The sequence below is a fragment of the Dendropsophus ebraccatus genome, chromosome 15 (assembly GCF_027789765.1).
Source record: "Dendropsophus ebraccatus isolate aDenEbr1 chromosome 15, aDenEbr1.pat, whole genome shotgun sequence".
NCBI classification, from domain to species: Eukaryota; Metazoa; Chordata; class Amphibia; order Anura; family Hylidae; genus Dendropsophus; species Dendropsophus ebraccatus.
In genome coordinates, this window is record NC_091468.1 from 42,579,743 (window position 1) to 42,590,431 (window position 10,689).

General features: G+C 40.4%; 1 protein-coding gene across 1 annotated transcript in view; it reads right to left on the reverse strand.

The window, feature by feature from the left end:
- EFEMP1 (EGF containing fibulin extracellular matrix protein 1) overlaps positions 1 to 8,171 on the reverse strand; it is a 70,777-nt gene extending 62,606 nt beyond the window's left edge. Inside the window, exon 1 of the mRNA XM_069954822.1 lies at positions 7,977 to 8,171. The gene's annotated coding sequence lies outside the window, so the exon portion shown is untranslated. The remainder of the gene's footprint in view (positions 1 to 7,976) is intronic.
- Positions 8,172 to 10,689: the final 2,518 nt, after the last annotated feature.

The window sequence follows — 10,689 nt, forward strand, 5'->3', positions numbered from 1 at the left end:
TTTAAGCTGTAGAATATATATATATATATATATATATATATATATATATATATATATATATATATATATGTTACTTAGCTACCCCAGTCCCCCACAGGTCCCACTGTTACTTTTGTTATGCCTGCTTCTGGTCCTTCATGAACTTCTTCTGCCTGCTTCCGATACAAGAGTGCGAGGTAGAACCTTCCCTCTTAGCCAATCACTGGCTGCAGCAGTGTCTTGCCTTAGCCAGTAATTGGCTAAGCAGTCAGGCCCTGCTCCGAGGTCTCATCTTGGAAGGAAGCAGAAGACATGAGCATTACGAAAAAAACCATTAGATGTTGAGAAAGTTCTTTCTTATTATGTAAGAAAAGTAAGTGTTCTTTCAAGTGGGAGTAGATTTTGGATAATGAATGTATGGTAAAGATGTGTTTTCTGTTTAATTTTAGAGAAGTCATGTTTACTTTTTAAAGTTGAAGTTAAAAAATGTAAAGAAAGTTAATGTTTTGAGATCAACCTTCAGATAATGTGTGGATGTCTCTGCACAGAAGAAGCCAACATTTGCCAGTCTAGAATAAACATGGTGACTTTACTATATTTGACCACTGGCAAATTGTTGGAGTCTAGAGGAATGGTGCCGATATATCTGAATTGGCCACTGTTCTCTAACCATAGTATGGGTGAACCATGGACAGACATCCAGCAGAAGATCACAGAGCAGTAGGGAGCATGTGGTTGATTTAAGAGATGATCGCTGGTTGCACAATTGGTATCTCAGCAATAATGTACCACAGTGAACCACCAAACAGGAAGCAAGACAAATTTCTACAATGATCATGTGGCGTACCTTGCATCCACTGAGATTCTACTGTACTTTGTGGAATCTGCTCCTTGACATATTCAAGTTGTAAGTGGCCAAAAATGTGGATCAACCCTAATGTTAAATCCTAATGTGATGAGAGTATTTGTGTGCGAAGTGTGTCTAGTGAAGAGAATAACATTAATATTCTTGAGAATGACACTTGTCAATGATTAGGAAACATCAAGCAGCAAGTGAAAAGTCATTTCACCTCACCACCAAAAGAGACTACAATGGGCACATGGACGTACTATGGAAAAAACACAAGCAGGCAGGGACAGTAGGTTGCTCTTGGTAAACTACTGTTAGGAAGGGTCCTGACATTAATATGGATGATACTTTGACATGTCAACCCAACCCAAATCTTTTTGCAGACCAAGAGCACCCCTTCATGGTAATGGAGGAAGGTAGTCTGGTCTGATGAATCATGTTATTTTTTTTACAAAATTTAGATGGTTGGTATTCATTTGTTACCTGGGCAAGAAATTGTACCAGAATGCACAATGGGTAAAATTTAGGAGTCCCATTTATGTGGATACTTTCCTATGTACCGCCAACTCGAACATTGTACAATCCCCTCTTTGCAGTAATATTCCCTAATGGCAGTGACTTATTTCTGCAGAATATCTACCACACAGACTGTTCATGAATGGATGGAGTGAGAACATGAAAAATTACAAATAGGTTGAGGCGCTGACTTCACATTCTCCCAGATTTCAATTAGATTAAGCAACTGTACGATAGTGGAGAAACAAGTCTGATCCATGGAGCCTCAAACTTTGAAGGACTTAAAGGATTTACTACTAACATTTTGTTGCCAGATACCACATGACACCTTCAGAAGTCTTGTGGCGTCCAAGTCTTGACAGGTAAGAGCTGATTGGATGGTATATGGGGACCTATATGTAATGGATGGTCCAAGTACGAGGAGGTGTTTCCCCTGGATCACAGAGGAGTTGTGGTGTTCCTTTCCTGAGGAGCAGAGTGTAAGGAGCTCCCGTTTTCACCAGCACCTGCCGCAATGCCGGTTGGATTTCACTGTGGGAAACGCCCAGGTCACTACCCTTAGAGAATGACCTCGGTGGCCACCGACTGAAGAACTGGAGGAGTGCTGGAGTCCGGGTTTAGGTACTTTTTCTCTGTGGTAAAAGTGCTGCCTGCAGCATTAAGACATAGATCAGACTAGAGCTGAGCTGGAACTAAGAATGGATGAAGATAGCTAGAAGAATGGAAGTGGTGGATAGCAAGGGAGCACAGATGTGGTTGCTGACTGAGAAACAACAACAACAACAACTGAGCAAGGAGGTGAGGAGGTGGAGACTATTTATACCCTCAGGAGAACATGCCAGAAGGCTCTAGAGTCTGTGGGCTGTGCTTATAAATACAGGTGGACAGGCGCATTCCTGCCACTAGAGGAAGCCCAATCCTCAAGGAGGCCAGCTCAGAGCAAAAAAAGTTTCCAGAGGAGAGGCTGAGAGAAAGGGAGATGATCACAATGTAGTGCAACCCAGAGCAGGTAGCGGGTAACAGCCACGGCCACGTGTCATTATATTATACAATACTATGCAGGTGTTAGTTATTGTAAATGAGTGTATATCTGTAAAGAAAAATTGCAGATAAAACTTCCCCTCCCAAGATCCCAAGATAATTTCATTCAACTGCTAGAGAATATTTAACCACTCTGATTTATCCAAGATGTTACCGTGAAAATAGGCTGTCTTTTTTTTTCTTTTTGCATTTTGGTGTACACTATCTAAGCTGTAGTTGAAAGGGGTTATCAGCACTCCAAAATTTTTAACATGTTGCTGCCATATTAGTAAACATAGCAAACATGTTATACTTACCTCTCCTCGCTCCCCTGATGTTCTGATGCAGTGACCCCAGTGACCCCCACTATCTGTGGCAGCTTAGTCAGTCAATCACTGACTGAGAAGGGACAGCAGCCGGTGATTGACTGAGACGAGCTCAACTCGGAAGTAATGGTGGCTACAGACAGTGGGGGACATCGGTGACCGCATTGGGAGGAGTGCGAAGAGGTAAAGCATAACATGTTTGTTTTGTTTACTAATATGGCAGCAACATGTTAAAAATTTCATGCATCATGCATCTTTATGTCCCTGCTCTGTCTAAAAAGCTAGGTTAGAGCACAGCAGGCACCGTACTGCTTACAAGGAGAATTCAACTTCCTTAATAATGAATGTAGCTGGATGAGATGTTACGCAGCATGATATATACAGTCCTATTTACAAAGCCACAGACACCGGCACTACAACTCTCTCCATGCGGCTTGGATCCACACCAGAATGAGTGAAGTAGTACACTCTTTATGCTGTGCACGGTGGTGATCGCTTGCTGAATGGCAGTCAAGCACTTCCACATACAATCTTCGAATATAGAAAAGGCAAGGGCACTCACCAATTTGTGCAGTAGTCTTTATTATCTTCTTCTTAAAACATAGTATAGCAGGCGGCGAGGACGCCAAACACCTTCAACAGACAGCTGTTTCGTGATATTCGCTTCGTCTTCGTGACGAAGCAAATATCGGGAAACAGCTGTCTGTTGAAGGTGTTTGGCGTCCTCGCCGCCTGCTATACTATGTTTTAAGAAGAAGATAATAAAGACTACTGCACAAATTGGTGAGTGCCCTTGCATTTTCTACATTCGAAGCCAGCATGATATATATATTTTTTAAAGTGTTCTTATCATTGAAAAAAAACCTTTTCACATGTCATAGAGACATGTCAAAAGTTTTGATTGGTCAGGGTGTGGATGCTGAGACCCCCATCAATTGCTAGGATGAGCCAGAAGAAAAGCTATGGAGCATTCTCCTACAGCAGGGAGTTATGTGAGAAGAGAAATGCTTAGCTGCCCGCTAAGCGCATCTTCATGTAAGTTCTAGTGATTGGTGAGGGTTCAAACATCCACACCCTGACTGATCAATGCTTTTGACAGGCCTATTTGATCTTTCAAAACATGGCAACATAATAAAAAAGTTCTACTTACCCTCCCTGTGCCCCTACAGCGCAGTGTCACTGCTCACAGTCCCCTGCAGGGATCTTGTGACATCACAACCCAACTCAGAAATGCCTGCTCAGCCAATCAGTCAGTGGCACTTTATATCTCGCCGATGTCAAGGAACAGGGTCATGCAAGGTGGATTACAACTTTCTGAACCTTCATTTTCTGGGAGATAGGCTGATGGTAGCGCTGTTTGACTGTGGCATTCATGCTATTTAGCACATTTGGGCACCTGTCATCACTTTGATGCTGTCTGAATCATGAGTCATTGGCAGGATCCTTGTGGTTTTTTTCTTACCTCTCAGCCTTGATTGACAGATCTCTCCCTATATCCAAACAGGGGTCAAAGGGGAAGTGACCCCTGTTTGGGGAGCCCGTCATAAAGACGTGTGGAGACTTACAGACCATTGCTGCTCCACTGAGAATTCTGTCAATTCCGCAGAGAATTCTGGAATTCCGCAGAGTTTATCTGCGAGAATTCCTCAGTGTGAACCCACCCTAACAGACAGAGACTATCAAGGAAGGCCCTAAAAGTGATGACAATTGAGCCTACAAGGTATTTTTCAATGGGGAGTGGGGAGCAAGTCGATCCCTCGATCCCTCTGGCAGTGACTTATCTTCTATCGAGTATGTTGAGTTTTTCCTGGGTTTGACACTGAGAAAGATAAGTGGAGAGGGGGTTATCATAGCTGAGAATGGCAGCTCGCTGCCAGTTTCCTCCTTTCTTAAGGACCTTTTACATGGGCCGATTATCAGCCAGGAGTGTTGCTAGAAATGATACTCGGCTCATTTAAAAGTTACACAGATCAGCTGAGGGTGGGGAAAACGCCCGATCCTTGGCTGATCGGGTCTTTAGAGCAGGCTTTAAAATGTATTATGGTCAGCCACACATCAGGGATCACATGTAATCAGGGTAATGTGTGGCCGAGAATGCTAAAAGAAAGCTCTGTGCTGTCAGTTTAAAGTTCACAAGCAGCAATGTATACTTACATCTGCGCTGCTTGTGATCCGGTATCCAGGTTTCCAAGGAGGCGGGACCTAAAGATACAGCCGTAAGACAGGAGACCTAGATACTGGATCACAAGCAGCACGGATGGTAAGTATGCACTGCTGCTAGTGATCTCTAAACTGACTCTAAACTTTACTTATCTGTGCTGTCGACTTCCTGGGCTGCACAAATGACACAAAGATTGTTCATGGAGCCCTGGCCCCCTCAATTTGTTATACCTTGTAAAGGCACTGCCGCCCCTGGGGCTGACAAATCTGTCATTCTAAAAGGACCCTTAGAATCACCGAATACAGAAGAAGTCAGTAGCAAAACTGCCTGCACTCACAAGAGCCTGCAACACCTTCTGAACAGCATACATAATTCTGTCTACAGATAACGCGGCGTCACCCCCTGGATACCCATGTTTGCCAACGCAGACTTAATAAGTTTTATTGTGTACAAAAAAACTTTTGAGTTACTTGGCAACCACATGCCACTAACAAAGTTAATCTTCTCTGCTTTGCCCTGCAGATATGATGTGTGGGTATAATAGTCCAGCTATAAGGTCTCTAAGGAATAGAGTGTAACCCCCTGCCTCAACTCTTTGGAACTTGGATGCTGGTAGAAAAATACACCATTAGTTTATGGGACATTATTGTATAAGGAGTTTATGCTTCAATAAAAAGTCAGATATTCCTTCTGTAATATTTCCTCGAAATGCAGAAAATGCTACTAGAAGGATAATAAGAACCCGCTGTAATCTTGGCAAAGTTTTCAGTGAGAGTTTACATAAGTGACCTGTTCTCTATATGGCATTGCAGCAACCTGTTATAAATCACATTATCCACAGCAAAGAATAACAGCCAAGGGGATTGCACCTAATGATTGCTGGCTGATATTGTAAGCCGAGTATCCATCAGGGACAGATTGACTTAGTGGTCATAAGTAAGAGATTGTGAAGTTAGAGAAAATGTTTTCCATGTGTTATGTTATAATGAAACGTGACTTCTGACAAATGTTTTAAGGGATAGGGCACTATATTGGATACACTATACTATTTTATTAGGAATAAAGGTAAGGGTTAGCTTTTGTTAAAGTGTCCTTGTCATTAGAAAAAACTTTTGATATGTCTTTTGGAGTGTTCAGACTTCCACCAATGTCTAAAATGAGCTGGATGAAGTGCACTGTGATGCGCTTCACTCCCCGGCTTCCATCTCGCTGCACCAGATAAGCTCCATGGAGTTTTAATAAAGACCATGTTGTGTAGTGAGATGGAGAGTGCAACTAGTTAGGTAATAAAGAGAACAATGGTTCACTTCCCCTGGCCTATTTAAACAAATAAAACATGTTGGGGGGTCTGAACACCCAGGCCCGACCGATCAAAGATTAAGATATGTCTCTGTGACATGTCAAAAGTTTTTCTAATGACAGCAAAACTTATTTTCAAGTATTTTCTGTGTCTCTCTCATCTATCTATCTATCTATCTATCTATCTATCTATCTATCTATCTATCTATCTATCGTATTCTGGCTATTATCTATCTATTGTATTCTGGCTATCTATCTGTCTGTCTGTCTATCTATCCATCTAGATGCAAGGTAAATTCAGAACGGAACTCCAATGGACCAGGTGCAACGTTTCTGTGGCCTCACGCCAACTTTCTTAAGCCTTGAGGCTTGAGAATGGTGGCGTGAGGCCACAGCAATGTCACTGCTATATTGTTCTGTTGTGCTGCACTTTGTTGGATAAAACAAATAAAAAATTTTTTTGCACCTGATCCATTGGAGTGCCGTGGAATTTACCTTGCATCAAGATAGAGCTAGTGGTCACAGTGATCTACTGGCTACTAAAGCTATCTATCTATCTATCTATCTATCTATCTATCTATCTATCTATCTATCTCCTATTTATCTATCTATCTATCTATCTATCTATCTATCTATCTATCTATCTATCTATCTATCTATCTACCCATCCATCTACCCATCCATCCACCTATCTATCTATCTATCTATCTATCTATCTATCTATCTATCTATCTATCTATCTATCTATCTATCTATCATCTATCTATCTATCTATCTATCTATCTATCTATCTATCCATCCTACATATCTCATTCCGATCCTGTCTATCAAACACCATTTACATAGCTCCTTTAAGATCATCTATACCATTATTTTAAATATGTTCTCAATGGAAGTAAATCATATCACATTTAACATTTAAGGGATTCTTTCACTTTTAGGCTATGTTCAAACAACGTACAACCACGGCCGTTATTAATGCTTACGTTCATTACTTACTAACGGCAGTTGTTTAGCTTTAAATCACGGCCTTCCACTTAACATAGTCTTAACCACTTTCATTCATAGTGATACATATCTATTTCACCATGCTACATGTATACCCCTATGAAATAATAGGGTAATGTATATATTTATCTCATTACTCGACCTCTATAGAATCCTAACATGACCAGATAGTTCAGCAGCCAAGAAAAATGACAATTTCAAATCATAACCTAAAATATAATCAATAACCATATACTCCTTTTGGTTGACTAGTAAGAATTATACATGCTTATATGAGTAACAATATTCATTCTTTCTACAATACACAGTGATGAGGAATTAATTCTCTTTCAACCTGTAAGTCCATGTATCAATGGTTACATAACTGTGGAGGAGCTCACCATATCTTCATATATCACTATATAATAAAACGCTCATCACAAATTTATATAAACCTATCTATAAAACAAAACTTTCCACCTCTCAAATTTAGTAGATTGGCTGCTACTTGGGTTATAATAACTGTGCGTCAACCATAGCTGACCTTACTCAGCCAACTTTGGGCTATTCAGTGCTGACAATGGAGAAACATACTGACTCATAAAAGTCTGTTTTGCAAATTCCAATGCCCTTTGATATCATGAATAAAACATGAAACTAGACAATGTTATAATGAACAGCTGAGCACAATGCACTGCCAAAAAAAGTCAACACACCATCATCAAATAGCGAACAAACAGCGAGCGTCGATCTACAAGGCTGCATACATTTCCAGTATAAACAACTATGTTAAATATAAAGTTTGTGTATAAAAAAAATATACAGTCGGTTTCCTTACTTTTTTTTTAAAATAGGTCAATGTGAGATCCGGTTGGGAATCATAAACAAGGTTTCCTTTGCAGGTGAGAGGATGAAAGCAGGAATGAGATTAAAGCATGCGACTATTTAGTCAATCTCAGGGAGTTGGGAAGCGAGTGAGCACATCAACGCTCTGCTGCTCCAGGCATGTGGATACAGTGTTGAAAGGAGGTATTCATTTCAGCTTGGCTCCAAAGACACTCCTCTTTTCTTCTCTCTCACTCACATATCCTCCCATTATTTAAGCATATGTGATGTGTTATCTGACCCTGCCAACTCACATGCAAACTGCCACTTCCAATGAAAACAGTATGACCCTGGTTCATAAGAAAATGTGTAGAGTTTTCTTTTTTTGATGTTTCATATGCTACGGAATGTAGATTTTTTTTTTTTATCGCTCTTAGTTGTAAGACAGATATGAAACCTCTTATGTTCCATTATACTCAAAGCCTTTAGCCATGGTTTGGGTAGATGAGGGAAGGACGGAACGTCCATCAGTGGTGGTGCCCAAGGTAGTGGTAATCCAGATAGTAGAAAGGACCTGGCACTCACCAAGTAGTTTTGCTAATTTATTATAGTGCATTAGATATCATGTACAGTAAGGAGTATGATGAAGTATGATGAGCTGATCAAGGCCATGCTTGGCCGAAATGCATCCTTAGTGTACCTGATGTCTACTGCACTTTAATAAATTAGCAGAACTGCTTGGTGAGTGCCGAGTACTTTCTACTACCTACTGTATATAGCCATGGTTTAACTAATGAATATACAAAAGCTATATTGTAATGACCAATTATGACTAATTGTATACTGAAAGGAAGAAAGAAGACACAAAGGGGGCGCCACATGCGCCGGTATCTCAGGAAGATGATATAATAAAGAGAACAGGTATAGGTGTACCCTCACCTGAATAAAATGAGTTGCTGCCTTCACCTGTTCCTGGCATGGGAATTAGAGATGAACGAATTTACAGGAAGTTTAGGTTCATAAGAACATGAATGCTTGGCATTTGGATTTCGCTGCCTAAAGAAGATGGATAGCCATTGGTCAGCCATAGGTCTCTATAGGAATTACCAAGGAAACCTTGGTACAATGCAGTTTATACTGTATAACAGGGATTATACAGTACTGGGATAACAGTATAAAGTGCTATATAGAGCTATACAGAAATGAAAAAAATATCAAAGAGATGAAACAGTTCTTAAAGGCGTATAGAAACAGAAGAATCTCGGCAGAAAAAGCCAACCTCATCCATCTAGTCTGCCCTTTTAGTATTTCCCTTCTTATTATCTTAGGACAGATATATGTTTATCCCAGGCAGGTTCAAATTCTGGGATAAACATATATATATATATATATATATATATATTTTTTTTTTTTTTACTTTTCCCCACAGGATAGGGGAAAAGCAGGAGAATGTGGGGAGTCCGACCTGTATTCGCCCCGCTGATCTCTGTATCGGGCCCTGTTATCTCTGTTAGGAATACAACCGCGGGTACGGCGCATGACTCTATTCATTCATATGGAGCCCGACGAAAAGAGACGAGTACATCGCTCTTCTGGCGTACTTGGCTCTTTTCATCGCTCCATAGGAATGAATAGAACTCGAGAGACGACAGGGCCCGATACAGAGCTCGGACCCCCCATGAACCCCTACTGTGGATAGAGGAAAAGTGTTTTTTTTCCCCTTGGATAACCTCTTTAAGTTTTTGTAAAGTGCATATTTTTTTACAATGGCAGTGGTGTATAATGTATATAGGGATTGCTTTTAACCACCAATTTCCTATAATCCCCTGCTGAGTATATCATACCACTACACACTGGAGTGATGTGCTGTGCACTAGGACCCCACTTCAGATCTTGACGCATGGCTCTCTCAAGAAGCACTTACGTTGGATGGACGTTACCCCGCCTGTTTGTCTGAATAATTTGTGACATCCTATTCTGACCCTTTTTGTTAATGGTTGCTACACAGGAAAATCCTATAGGGTTTTCCTGTGTTTTTGAGATCCCAGTTCAGTTTTTAAGATCCTGGCTCGGCTAGTTTAGCACGTTGGTTCAAAGTCACTCAGATCACTTGGTTTTTCCATTCAAATGTGTATTGACACTAAAACTTCCACAGAAATCTTACTCACTTGATGTTATGCCGCATTCCAGGGACACATGAAGCTCCAATCGTGAAAGGGCAGCTGTCTTTAATAAAGTGCTTATTCTGTGTATTTAAACCCTTTGACTTCACAGAAGCCAAGTCATTATCTTATTCTTAGTTCACATTTTGCAACAACTAATTCCTAAAAAAAAAAAAAAAAAAAAAAAAGTACTGACGTATATTGTAGATTTGTGAATTTGTTCCAGATGATATAAATGTTGGTTAATGATTACCATTTCTTATGCAATGCTTAACTATAAGCCTCATCTATATGTGCCTGCTACAGTACATACTACTCACTACATGTCCCCCTTAGAAGACTGCATTGTGACAGCTCGTCAATTTATCTTAAAGTAGTTTATAAGGCATCAAAATCTGGATTTTACTAGTAATTCCTGCAGAATAATGATTCAGCATCCTGCTAATATTAAAATCCCCGGGGCATTGAACATACCTGGCTGATTCCTGTTTGACTAGTAGAAAGAAAATGCTAAAAATATTCCAGACAGGTAAATAATATTTTTATTAGAAATTACCCTCATAG